Raw genomic sequence first — 12411 nt, forward strand, 5'->3', positions numbered from 1 at the left:
ATTTGCAACGACAACAAAATCACAAAGGTGAGTTTTATTGATGTTGACTGCCAGCTAATCAATGCTAACATGATATGCTAATCGATGCTAACATGCTATTTACCGGCGGTGCTAAAGCAGACATGGCACAGAGATGTATGGATAACCCGCAGATGCATTTGCAACTATATTACGTTTCCTTCCACCCACATGTAATACGCAACAAACACTTACCAATCGACGGATTTAAGTTGCTCCAGTGTCACGAGATGCGAAAGTCCTGATCGTTAGGTCTGCACATTTTATCGGCGATGCTAACGCAGCTATTCGGCCATGCTATGGCTATAAATAGCGTCAATAGCTATTCGCTCAATAGCTTCAGTTTCTTCTTTAATACTTTCATACTCCAACCATCCGTTTCAATACATGGGTAATGTGTCGAATCGCTTAAGCCGCTGAAATCCGAGTCTGAATCCGAGCTAATGTCGCTATATCTTGCTGTGGTATTCGCCATTGTTTGTTTACATTGGCAGCACTGTATGACGTCACAGGGAAATGGATAGTCGCATTGCAAATAGCGAAAATCAAGCACTTTAAAGCTTTTTTTAAGGATATTCCGAGACCTTTAAAATTTTGAAAAAAACTTGAAAAAATACATCAAGCCACTGGGAACTGATTTTTATTGTTTTTAACCCTTTTGAATTTGTGATAATGTTCCCCTTTAAGGTGCCGCGGACTCGTTTGCTAGCGTTAGGTGTAGCAAGCTGACTGACCCAGCTTGTAGCAGCCGAACAAGCCACGGTAAACTGGTTGGGACACATAATAAATTTAGGGGGCATCCAGATTTGAACTGGAGACCTCTTGATCCGCAGTCAAATGCTCTACCACTGAGCTATACCCCCTGAAACATTCTTTCATCAAATAGATTTGTTGGCCTACAAGACACGATAAACCGGTTGATACAAAAAATAAACGTATCCCTTTATTCCTACACCCCAGTCTACCGGACGCCTAGGCGTGTCCACGTCCGCGGATCAGACATTGGTCGGCTTAGGATCTGCATAGGCGGGGGGCGGTGCATGCCAGTTTAGTTTGCTGCGTCCGCGGATCAGACACCGTTTAGCTCAGGATCCGCTTTCTGACAGTACAATTTTTAGAGGAGGAGCGGATTCTCTAGGCAGAGCCAAAACGAATGTGACAGTAACGCGGGTTGGGCGACTTGAAGACGGATACGTATAGGAGTCTCCTGCTGTGTGGGTTAATACACGTTAACCTGTTCGTCCCGTTTCAAAGTTACTACGCTTTGGAGGTAGCAGGAACTTTACTCGATGAAAGAAAAAATACGAGTATGGCTTCCTGTTTTGCATGCACAGGTTGGCCCTCCTGGAGGACCGTGTCCACCAGTCAGAGGAGAGTAATTTTCTAACTTAAAGGGGAACATTATCACCAGACCTATGTAAGCGTCAATATTATACCTTGATAGTGCAGAAAAAAGACCATATATTTTTTTAACCGATTTCAGAACTCTAAATGGGTGAATTTTGGCGAATTAAACGCCTTTCTGTTTATCACGCTGGAAGCGATGATGTCAGAATGTGACGTCGCTGAGGTAATACAGCCGCCATTTTCATTTTCAACACATTGTAAACATTGGGTCTCAGCTCTGTTATTTTCCGTTTTTTCGACTATTTTTTGGAACCTTGGATACATCATGCCTCGTCGGTGTGTTGTCGGAGGGTGTAACAACACTAACAGGGAGGGATTCAAGTTGCACCACTGGCCCGAAGATGCGAAAGCGTATGCCGCCAGACCCCCATTGAATGTACCGGAGTGTCTCCACATTTGACCGGCGATGACAGACATGGCACAGAGATGTATGGATAACCTGCAGATGCATTTGCAACGATAATGTCAACGAAATCACAAAGGTGAGTTTTGTTGATGTTGACTTATGTGCTAATCAGACATAATTGGTCGCGGCATGACTGCCAGCTAATCAATGCTAACATGCTACGCTTAGCGACGCTAACATGCTATTTACCGGCGGTGCTGAAGCAGACATGGCACAGAGATGTATGGATAACCTGTAGATGCATTTGCAACGACAACAAAATCACAAAGGTGAGTTTTGTTGATGTTGACTTATGTGCTAATCAGACATAATTGGTCGCGGCATGACTGCGAGCTAATCGATGCTAACATGCTACGCTTAGCGACGCTAACATGCTATTTACCGGCGGTGCTGAAGCAGACATGGCACAGAGATGTATGGATAACCTGCAGATGCATTTGCAACGACAACAAAATCACAAAGGTGAGTTTTATTGATGTTGACTGCCAGCTAATCGATGCTAACATGCTAAGTTAATCAATGCTAACATGCTATTTACCGGCGGTGCTAAAGCAGACATGGCACAGAGATGTATGGATAATCTGTAGATGCATTTGCAACTATATTACGTTTCCTTCCACCCACATTTAATGCGAAAAAAACCACTTACCAATCGACGGATTTAAGTTGCTCCAGTGTCACGAGATGCGAAAGTCCTGATCGTTTGGTCTGCACATTTTACCGGCGATGCTAACGCAGCTATTCGCCCATGCTATGGCTATGAATAGCGTCAATAGCTATTCGCTCAATAGCTTCAGTTTCTTCTTTAATACTTTCATACTCCAACCATCCGTTTCAATACTTGCGTAATGTGTTGAATCGCTTAAGCCGCTGAAATCCGAGTCTGAATCCGAGCTAATGTCGCTGTATCTTGCTGTGGTATTCGCTATTGTTTGTTTACATTGGCAGCACTGTATGACGTCACAGGGAAATTGATAGTCGCATTGCAAATAGCGAAAATCAAGCACTTTAGAGGGGAAAATTATCACAATTTCAAAAGGGTTAAAAACAATAAAAATCAGTTCCCAGCGGCTTGTTGTATTTTTTGAAGTTTTTTTCAAAATTTTACCGGTCTCAGAATATCCCTAAATAAAGCTTTAAAGTGCCTTTTTTTCGCTCTCTGCAAAGACACTGGCCATTTCCCTGTGACGTCATACAGTGCTGCCAATGTAAACAAACAATGGGAATACCACAGCAAGATATAGCGACATTAGCTCGGATTCAATCTCGGATTTCAGCGATTTAAACGATTCAACAGATTATGCACGTATTTAAAAAGATGGTTGGAGTATGAAAATATTGAAGAAGAAACTGAAGCTATTGAGCGAATAGCTATTGACGCTATTCATAGCCATAGCATGGCCGAATAGCTGCGTTAGCATCGCCGGTAAAATGTGCGGACCAAACGATCAGGACTTTCGCATCTTTTGACACTGGAGCAACTTAAATCCGTCGATTGGTACGTGTTTTTTTCGCATTAAATGTGGGTGGAAGGAAACGTAATATAGTTGCAAATGCATCTACAGGTTATCCATACATCTCTGTGCCATGTCTTCCTTAACATCGCCGGTAAAATGTGGAGAAACTCCAGCACATTCAATGGGGGTCTGGCGGCAGACACTTTCGCATCTTCGGGCCAGTGGTGCAACTTGAATCCCTCCCTGTTAGTGTTGTTACACCCTCCGACAACACACCGTCGAGGCATGATGTCTCCAAGGTTCCAAAAAATAGTCAAAAAAACTGAAAATAACAGAGCTGAGACCCGGTGTTTGTAATGTGTTGAAAATGAAAAGGGCGGGTGTGTTACCTCGGCGACGTCACATTCTGAGGTCATCGCCTACAGCGCGATAAACAGAAAGGCGTTTAAATTCGCCAAAATTCACCCATTTAGAGTTCGGAAATCGGTTAAAAAATATATGGTCTTTTTTCTGCACCATCAAGGTATAATATTGACGCTTACATAGGTCTGGTGATAATGTTCCCCTTTAAAGCTTTTTTAAGGATATTCCGAGACCTTTAAAATTTTGAAAAAAACTTCAAAAAACACAACAAGCCACTGGGAACTGATTTTTATTGTTTTTAACCTTTTTGAAATTGTGATAATGTTCCCCTTTAAGGTGCCGCGGACACGTTTGCTAGCGTTAGGTGTAGCAAGCTGACTGACCCAGCTTGTAGCAGCCCGAAGCAGCCACGCTAAACCGGTTGAGATGCAAAATAAATTTAGGGGGCATCCAGATTAGAACTAGAGACCTCTTGATCTGCAGTCAAATGCTCTACCACTGAACTATACCCCCTGAAACATTTATTCATCAAATAGATATGTTAGCCTACAAGCCACGGTAGACCTGTTGAGACACATAATAGATTTAGCTCTTTAGCTATTCCTACATCCCAGTCTACCAGACACCACACCTTAGTTATAGGGGACTCCATCCCCAGAACATACAGCTTAGTAAACCAAGTGTATTCCCGGGGCCAGAGCACCCGACATTGAAGCTAATCTTAGAGAGCTGACTCGCAACAGGCCTAATAAACACATGTGACAAGCTAATCGCACCACTAGCTACGCGAGCATAGTTGTATACGTCGGCTCCAATGACACTAGGATGAGAAAGTCAGAGATTACAAAGAAAAAATAATCAATATTGTGAAAATATGCAAATCCAAGACCTCAATTATGAACTATAGTTAGAATAATATTTCATGTTAAATACCTTGATCGCCTTAATTTTCTTTTAGCCAAAAGTAAATTAATTCCACATTAACCTGTTCGTCCCGGTCCAAATTTACTACGCTTTGAAGGCAGTAAGAACCGGATTTGGTGAGTGAAAGAATGTGAGTATGGCTTCCTGTTCTTCATGCACAGGTTGTTGCTACTGGGGGATCGTGTCCGTCAGTTAGAGCAGTGTCATTTCGTAACTAAAGGTGCCAGGGACACTTTTGCTAGAATTACCTGTAGCGAGCTAATTGAGCAGCCCATGAGCCGCGGTGAATTAGTTGAGACGCATAATAAATTTAGGGGGCATCCAGAGTTGAACCGGAGACCTCTTGATCTGCAGTCAAATGCTCTACCACTGAGCTATACCCCCTGTACTTCTTGCCCATCAAATAGATATGTTAGCCTACAAGCCACGGTAGACCTGTTGAGACGCATAATAGATGGAGCTCTTTAGCTATTCCTACACCCCAGTTTATCGGACACCACACCGTAGTCATAAGGGACTCCATCCCCAGAACATACAGCTTAGTAAACCAAGTGTATTCCTGGGGCCAGAGCACCCGATATAGAAGCTAATCTTAGGGACCTGACTCGCAACAGGTCTAGTAAACACGTATGACAGGCTAATCGCACCACTAGCTACGCGAACATTGTTGTATACGTCGACTCCAATGACACTAGGATGAGACAGAGATTACAAGGAGGAAATAATCAATATTGTGCAAAGAATCCAAGACCTCAAATATGAACTATAGTTAGAATAATATTTCATATATAATATATTGATTGCCATAATTTTCCTTTAGCCAAAGGTAAATTAATTACACATTAACCTGTTTGTCCCGGTCCAAAGTTACTACACTTTGAAGGTAGTAAGAACCAGACTCGGTGAATGAATTAATGTGAGTATGGTTTCTTGTTTTTCATGCACAGGTTGTTGCTACTGGAGGATCGTGTCCGCCAGTTGGAGCAGAGTAATTTCGTAACTAAAGCCACGGTAAACCGGCTGAGGCGCATAATAAATTTAGGGGGCACCCGGATTTGAACCGGAGACCTCTTGATCTGCAGTCAAATGCTCTACCACTGAGCTATACCCCCTGAAACACTGGCTAATCAAATAGATATGTTAGCCTACAAGCCACGGTAAACTGGTTGAGACGCATATTAGATTTAGCCCTTTAGCTAGTCCTACACCCCAGTCTACCGGATGCCACACCTTAGTCATAAGGGACTCCTTCTCCCGGAACATACAGTTTAGTAAACCAAGTGTATTCCTGGGGCCAGAGCACCCGACATTGAAGCTAATCTGAGGGAGTTGACTCGCAACAGGCGTATGAGGCTAATCTACGCAAACATAGTTCCAATGACACTAAGATGGAACAGTCAGAGATTACAAAGAGGAAATAATATTATGAAAAGATGCAAATCCAAGACCTAAATTATAAACTATAGTTAGAATGGTCTTTCATATATAACATATTGAATGCCATGATTTTCTTTTAGCCAAAAGTAAATTAATTTCACATTAACCTGTTCGTCCCGGTCCAAAGTTACTACGCTTTGAAGGCAGTATGAATCGGACTCGGTGAATGAAAGAATGTGAGTATGGCTTCCTGTTCTTCATGCACAGGTTGTCTGTGTCCGCCAGTTGGAGAAAAGTAATTTGAATAGTAATTTTTTAACCTAAGGGGCGTGGTCCATAAGCCATAGTGAACCGTTTGAGACGCATAATAAACTTAGAGGGCATTTGGATTTGAACCAAAGACCTCTTGATGTGCAGTCAAATGCTCTACCACTGAGCTATACCCCCTGAAACACTCTCTCATCAAATAGATATGTTGGCCTACAAGACACGGTAAACCGATTGATACAAAAAATAAACGTATCCCTTTATTCCTACACCCCAGTCTACCGGACGCCTAGGCGTGTCCACGTCCGCGGATCAGACATTGGTCGGCTCAAGATCTGCATAGGCGGGGGGCGGTGCATCCCAGTTTAGTTTGCTGCGTCCGCGGATCAGACACCGTTTAGCTCAGGATCCGCTGTCTGACCGTACAATTTTTAGAGGAGGAGCTGATTCTCTAGGCAGAGCCAAAACGAATGTGACAGTAACGCGGGTTGGGCGACTTGAAGACGGACACGTATAGGAGTCTCCTGCTGTGTGGGTTAATTCACGTTAACCTGTTCGTCCCGTTTCAAAGTTACCGTATTTTCCGCGCTATAAGCCGCACCTAAAAACCAAAAATGTTCTCAAAAGATGACAGTGCGGCTTATAACCCGGTGCGCCTTATATATGTATTAATATAAATATTTATTTTCATAGAGTTTAGGTTTCGCAACTACGGTAAACAGCCGCCATCTTTTTTCCCCGTAGAAGAGGAAGCGCTTCTTCTTCTACGGTACGCAACCGCCAAGGTAAGCACCCGCCCCCGTAGAAGAAGAAGCGCGCGGCTAATCCGATTCATTTCATTTGTGTGTGTCTGTAAAGAGGACCACAAAATGGCTCCTACTAAGAGACACGCGTACAACGCAGAATTCAAACTCAAGGAAATAAGTCACGCAGAAGAACACGGAAATAGAGCAGCAGCGAGAGAATTGAACATAAATGAATCAATGGTGCTTAGGTGGAGGAAGCAACAAGATGACCTGCGCCAAGTAAAGAAGACAACACAGAGTTTGAGGGAACAAAGCAAGATGGCAACAGTTGGAGGACAAACTCGAGCAGAGAGCAGCAAGCAGAAGTGTCAGCACCATCACTATTCCAATGAAGGCAACAGCGCCAGCAAGCGAACTTCACTTGGATGATTTTAAAGGTGGTGCTTCATGGTGTTTCCGGTTCATGAAAATACTCAATCTCTTCATCCGCACACGGACTACTATTTCACAGCAACTGCCAAAAGACTTTCAAGAAAAGCTGGCTACTTTCCACGCATATTGTAAAAACAAGATAGCTGAAAAAAAGATCCGGCCAGGAAGGCAGGATTCATGGACTGCCGGACAGCAACAACGACACTGACTCTGATGACTTCGACGAGACGGAGCCCGCCCTTTTGGATGCCGTATTCGCCCAATTTTTTAATTCAGACACCGAAAAAGAAAAATTCGAGGGATTTATGGATGAGGAATAACTTCTGAAGGTGAGCTTTAAATGTTTATTTTGTGTGCTGTGACATTAACGTTCGAGCAAAGTTGAGTTATTGATGTTGCTATTGCTCTGCAATATTTTGAGTGTTACTATTGTTGTGATTGCACATTCGCACACTGGTGTGTATTATTAAAGTGTGACTGACCTATCTGACTGTTTTTTTGACATTCCCTTTAGCGCAGCGTGGGCGCGGCTTATGACCCGGTGCGGCTTATAGGTTTACAAAGTTTTTAAATATGCCATTCATTGAAGGTGCGGCTTATAACACGGGGCGGCTTATAGCGCGGAAAATACGGTACTACGCTTTGGAGGTAGCAGGAACTTGACTCGATGAAAGAAAAAATACGAGTATGGCTTCCTGTTTTGCATGCACAGGTTGGCCCTCCTGGAGGACCGTGTCCACCAGTCAGAGGAGAGTAATTTCCTAACTTAAAGGGGAACATTATCACCAGACCTATGTAAGCGTCAATATATACCTTGATGGTGCAGAAAAAAGACCATATATTTTTTAACCGATTTCCGAACTCTAAATGGGTGAATTTTAGCGAATTAAACGCCTTTCTGTTTATCGCTCTGGAAGCGATGATGTCAGAATGTGACGTCGCCGAGGTAACACACCCGCCATTTTCATTTTCAACACATTGTAAACATTGGGTCTCAGCTCTGTTATTTTCCGTTTTTTCGACTATTTTTTGGAACCTTGGAGACATCATGCCTCGTCGGTGTGTTGTCGGAGGGTGTAACAACACTAACAGGGAGGGATTCAAGTTGCACCACCGGCCCGAAGATGCGAAATCGTATGCCGCCAGACCCCCATTGAATGTACCGGAGTGTCTCCACATTTTACCGGCAATGACAGACATGGCACAGAGATGTATGGATAACCTGCAGATGCATTTGCAACGATAATGTCAACGAAATCACAAAGGTGAGTTTTGTTGATGTTGACTTATGTGCTAATCAGACATAATTGGTCGCGGCATGACTGCGAGCTAATCAATGCTAACATGCTACGCTTAGCGACGCTAACATGCTATTTACCGGCGGTGCTGAAGCAGACATGGCACAGAGATGTATGGATAACCTGCAGATGCATTTTCAACGACAACAAAATCACAAAGGTGAGTTTTATTGATGTTGACTGCCAGCTACTCGATGCTAACATGCTACGTTAATCGATGCTAACATGCTATTAACCGGCAGTGCTAAAGCAGACATGGCACAGAGATGTATGGATAACCTGCAGATGCATTTGCAACTATATTACGTTTCCTTCCACCCACATTTAATGCGAAATTAACACTTACCAATCGACGGATTTAAGTTGCTCCAGTGTCACGAGATGCGAAAGTCCTGATTGTTTGGTCTGCACATTTTACCGGCGATGCTAACGCAGCTATTCGCCCATGCTATGGCTATGAATAGCGTCAATAGCTATTCGCTCAATAGCTTCAGTTTCTTCTTTAATACTTTCATACTCCAACCATCCGTTTCAATACATGCGTAATCCGTTGAATAGCTTAAGCCGCTGAAATCCGAGTCTGAATCCGAGCTAATGTCGCTGTATCTTGCTGTGGTATTCGCTATTGTTTGTTTACATTGGCAGCACTGTATGACGTCACAGGGAAATGGATAGTCGCATTGCAAATAGCGAAAATCAAGCATTTTAGAGGGGAAAATTATCACAATTTCAAAAGGGTTAAAAACAATAAAAATCAGTTCCCAGTGGCTTGTTGTATTTTTTGAAGTTTTTTTCAAAATTTTACCGGTCTCAGAATATCCCTAAATAAAGCTTTAAAGTGCCTTTTTTTCGCTCTCTGCGAAGACACTGGCCAGTTCCCTGTGACGTCATACAGTGCTGCCAATGTAAACAAACAATGGGAATACCACAGCAAGATATAGCGACATTAGCTCGGATTCAATCTCGGATTTCAGCGATTTAAACGATTCAACAAATTATGCACGTATTTAAAAAGATGGTTGGAGTATGAAAATATTGAAGAAGAAACTGAAGCTATTGAGCGAATAGCTATTGACGCTATTCATAGCCATAGCATGGCCGAATAGCTGCGTTAGCATCGCCGGTAAAATGTGCGGACCAAACGATCAGGACTTTCGCATCTTTTGACACGGGAGCAACTTAAATCCGTCGATTGGTAATGTGGGTGGAAAGAAACGTAATATAGTTGCAAATGCATCTACAGATTATCCATACATCTCTGTACCATGTCTGCTTTAGCACCGCCGGTAAATAGCATGTTAGCATGGATTAGCGTAGCATGTTAGCATCGATTAGGTGGCAGTCAACATCAACAAAACTCACCTTTGTGATTTTGTTGTCGTTGCAAATGCATCTGCAGGTTATCCATACATCTCTGTGCCATGTCTGCCTTAACATCGCCGGTAAAATGTGGAAAAACTCCAGCACATTCAATGGGGGTCTGGCGGCAGACACTTTCGCATCTTCGGGCCAGTGGTGCAACTTGAATCCCTCCCTGTTAGTGTTGTTACACCCTCCGACAACACACCGTCGAGGCATGATGTCTCCAAGGTTCCAAAAAATAGTCAAAAAAACTGAAAATAACAGAGCTGAGACCCGGTGTTTGTAATGTGTTGAAAATGAAAAGGGCGGGTGTGTTACCTCGGCAACGTCACATTCTGAGGTCATCGCCACCAGAGCAATAAACAGAAAGCCGTTTAATTCGCCAAAATTCACCCATTTAGAGTTCGGAAATCGGTTAAAAAAATAGATGGTCTTTTTTCTGCACCATCATGGTATATATTGACGCTTACATACGTCTGGTGATAATGTTCCCCTTTAAAGCTTTTTTTAAGGATATTCCGAGACCTTTAAAATTTTGAAAAAAACTTCAAAAAACACAACAAGCCACTGGGAACTGATTTTTACTGTTTTTAACCTTTTTGAAATTGTGATAATGTTCCCCTTTAAGGTGCCGCAGACACGTTTGCTAGCGTTAGGTGTAGCAAGCTGACTGACCCAGCTTGTAGCAGCCGAACAAGCCCCGGTAAACCGATTGAGACGCAAAATAAACTTAGGGGGCATCCAGATTTGAACTGGAGACCTCTTGATCTGCAGTCAAATGCTCTACCACTGAACTATACCCCCTGAAACATTTATTCATCAAATAGATATGTTAGCCTACAAGCCACGGTAGACCTGTTGAGAGGCATAATAGATTTAGCTCTTTAGCTATTCCTACACCCCAGTCTACCAGACACCACACCTTAGTCATAAGGGACTCCATCCCCAGAACATACAGTTTAGTAAACCAAGTGTATTCCCGGGGCCAGAGCACCCGACATTGAAGCTAATCTTAGAGAGCTGACTCGCAACAGGCCTAATAAACACATGTGACAAGCTAATCGCACCACTAGCTACGCAAACATTGTTGTATACGTCGGCTCCAATGACACTAGGATGAGAAAGTCAGAGATTACAAAGAAGAAATAATCAATATTGTGAAAATATGCAAATCCAAGACCTCAATTATGAACTATAGTTAGAATAATATTTCTTGTTAAATACCTTGATCGCCTTAATTTTCTTTTAGCCAAAAGTAAATTAATTCCACATTAACCTGTTCGTCCCGGTCCAAATTTACTACGCTTTGAAGGCAGTAAGAACCAGACTTGGTGAATTAAAGAATGTGAGTATGGCTTCCTGTTCTTCATGCACAGGTTGTTGGTACTGGAGGATCGTGTCCGTCAGTTAGAGCAGTGTCATTTTGTAACTAAAGGCACCAGAGACACTTTTGCTAGAATTACCTGTAGCGAGCTAATTGAGCGGGCCATGAGCCGCGGTGAATTAGTTGAGACGCATAATAAATTTAGGGGGCATCCGGAGTTGAACCGGAGACCTCTTGATCTGCAGTCAAATGCTCTACCACTGAGCTATACCCCCTGAAATTGTCACTATTCAAATAGATATGTTAGCCTACAAGCCACGGTAGACCTGTTGAGACGCATAATAGACTTAGCCCTTTAGCTATTCCTACACCCCAGTTTACCGGACATTAGGGACTCCATCCCCAGAACATACAGTTTAGTAAACTGTATGAGGGGGTCCGTATGTATACATGGCCACCGGATCGGACCGGACCCCCTCCACAAGGGAGAGTGGGACGTAGAAGAAAAAGAAAAGAAACGGCAGATCAACTGGTCTAAAAAGGGAGTCTATTTAAAGGCTAGAGTATACAAATGAGTTTTAAGGTGAGACTTAAATGCTTCTACTGAGGTGGCATCGCGAAATGTTACCGGGAGGGCATTCCAGAGTACTGGAGCCCGAACGCAAAACGCTCTATAGCCCGCAGACTTTTTTTGGGCTTTGGGAATCACTAATAAGCCGGAGTCCTTTGAACGCAGATTTCTTGCCGGGACATATGGTTCAATACAATCGGCAAGATAGGATGGAGCTAGACCGTGTAGTATTTTATACGTAAGTAGTAAAACCTTAAAGTCACATCTTAAGTGCACAGGAAGCCAGTGCAGGTGAGCCAGTACAGGCGTAATGTGATCAAACTTTCTTGTTCTTGTCAAAAGTCTAACAGCCGCATTTTGTACCAACTGTAATCTTTTAATGCTAGACATGGGGAGACCCGAAAATAATACGTTACAGTAATCGAGGCGAGACGTAACAAACGCATGGATAATGATCTC

At 43.1% G+C, this 12411-nt stretch overlaps 7 non-coding genes across 7 annotated transcripts; all 7 read right to left on the bottom strand.

Annotated features, from left to right (window-relative positions):
• Window positions 1-809: 809 nt before the first annotated feature.
• trnar-gcg (transfer RNA arginine (anticodon GCG)) lies at window positions 810-881 on the bottom strand. Its single transcript has one exon. It is a non-coding gene; the product is annotated as a tRNA-Arg (tRNA).
• A 3211-nt stretch (window positions 882-4092) lies between these two features.
• On the bottom strand, window positions 4093-4164 carry trnac-gca (transfer RNA cysteine (anticodon GCA)). Its single transcript has one exon. It is a non-coding gene; the product is annotated as a tRNA-Cys (tRNA).
• Window positions 4165-4887: 723 nt separating this feature from the next.
• trnac-gca (transfer RNA cysteine (anticodon GCA)) lies at window positions 4888-4959 on the bottom strand. Its single transcript has one exon. It is a non-coding gene; the product is annotated as a tRNA-Cys (tRNA).
• A 656-nt stretch (window positions 4960-5615) lies between these two features.
• trnac-gca (transfer RNA cysteine (anticodon GCA)) lies at window positions 5616-5687 on the bottom strand. The gene has a single exon. It is a non-coding gene; the product is annotated as a tRNA-Cys (tRNA).
• A 640-nt stretch (window positions 5688-6327) lies between these two features.
• Window positions 6328-6399, bottom strand: trnac-gca (transfer RNA cysteine (anticodon GCA)). Its single transcript has one exon. It is a non-coding gene; the product is annotated as a tRNA-Cys (tRNA).
• Window positions 6400-10789: 4390 nt separating this feature from the next.
• On the bottom strand, window positions 10790-10861 carry trnac-gca (transfer RNA cysteine (anticodon GCA)). The gene has a single exon. It is a non-coding gene; the product is annotated as a tRNA-Cys (tRNA).
• Window positions 10862-11584: 723 nt separating this feature from the next.
• trnac-gca (transfer RNA cysteine (anticodon GCA)) lies at window positions 11585-11656 on the bottom strand. Its single transcript has one exon. It is a non-coding gene; the product is annotated as a tRNA-Cys (tRNA).
• Window positions 11657-12411: the final 755 nt, after the last annotated feature.

The sequence above is a fragment of the Nerophis ophidion genome, linkage group LG17 (genome assembly GCF_033978795.1).
Source record: "Nerophis ophidion isolate RoL-2023_Sa linkage group LG17, RoL_Noph_v1.0, whole genome shotgun sequence".
NCBI classification, from domain to species: domain Eukaryota; kingdom Metazoa; phylum Chordata; class Actinopteri; order Syngnathiformes; family Syngnathidae; genus Nerophis; species Nerophis ophidion.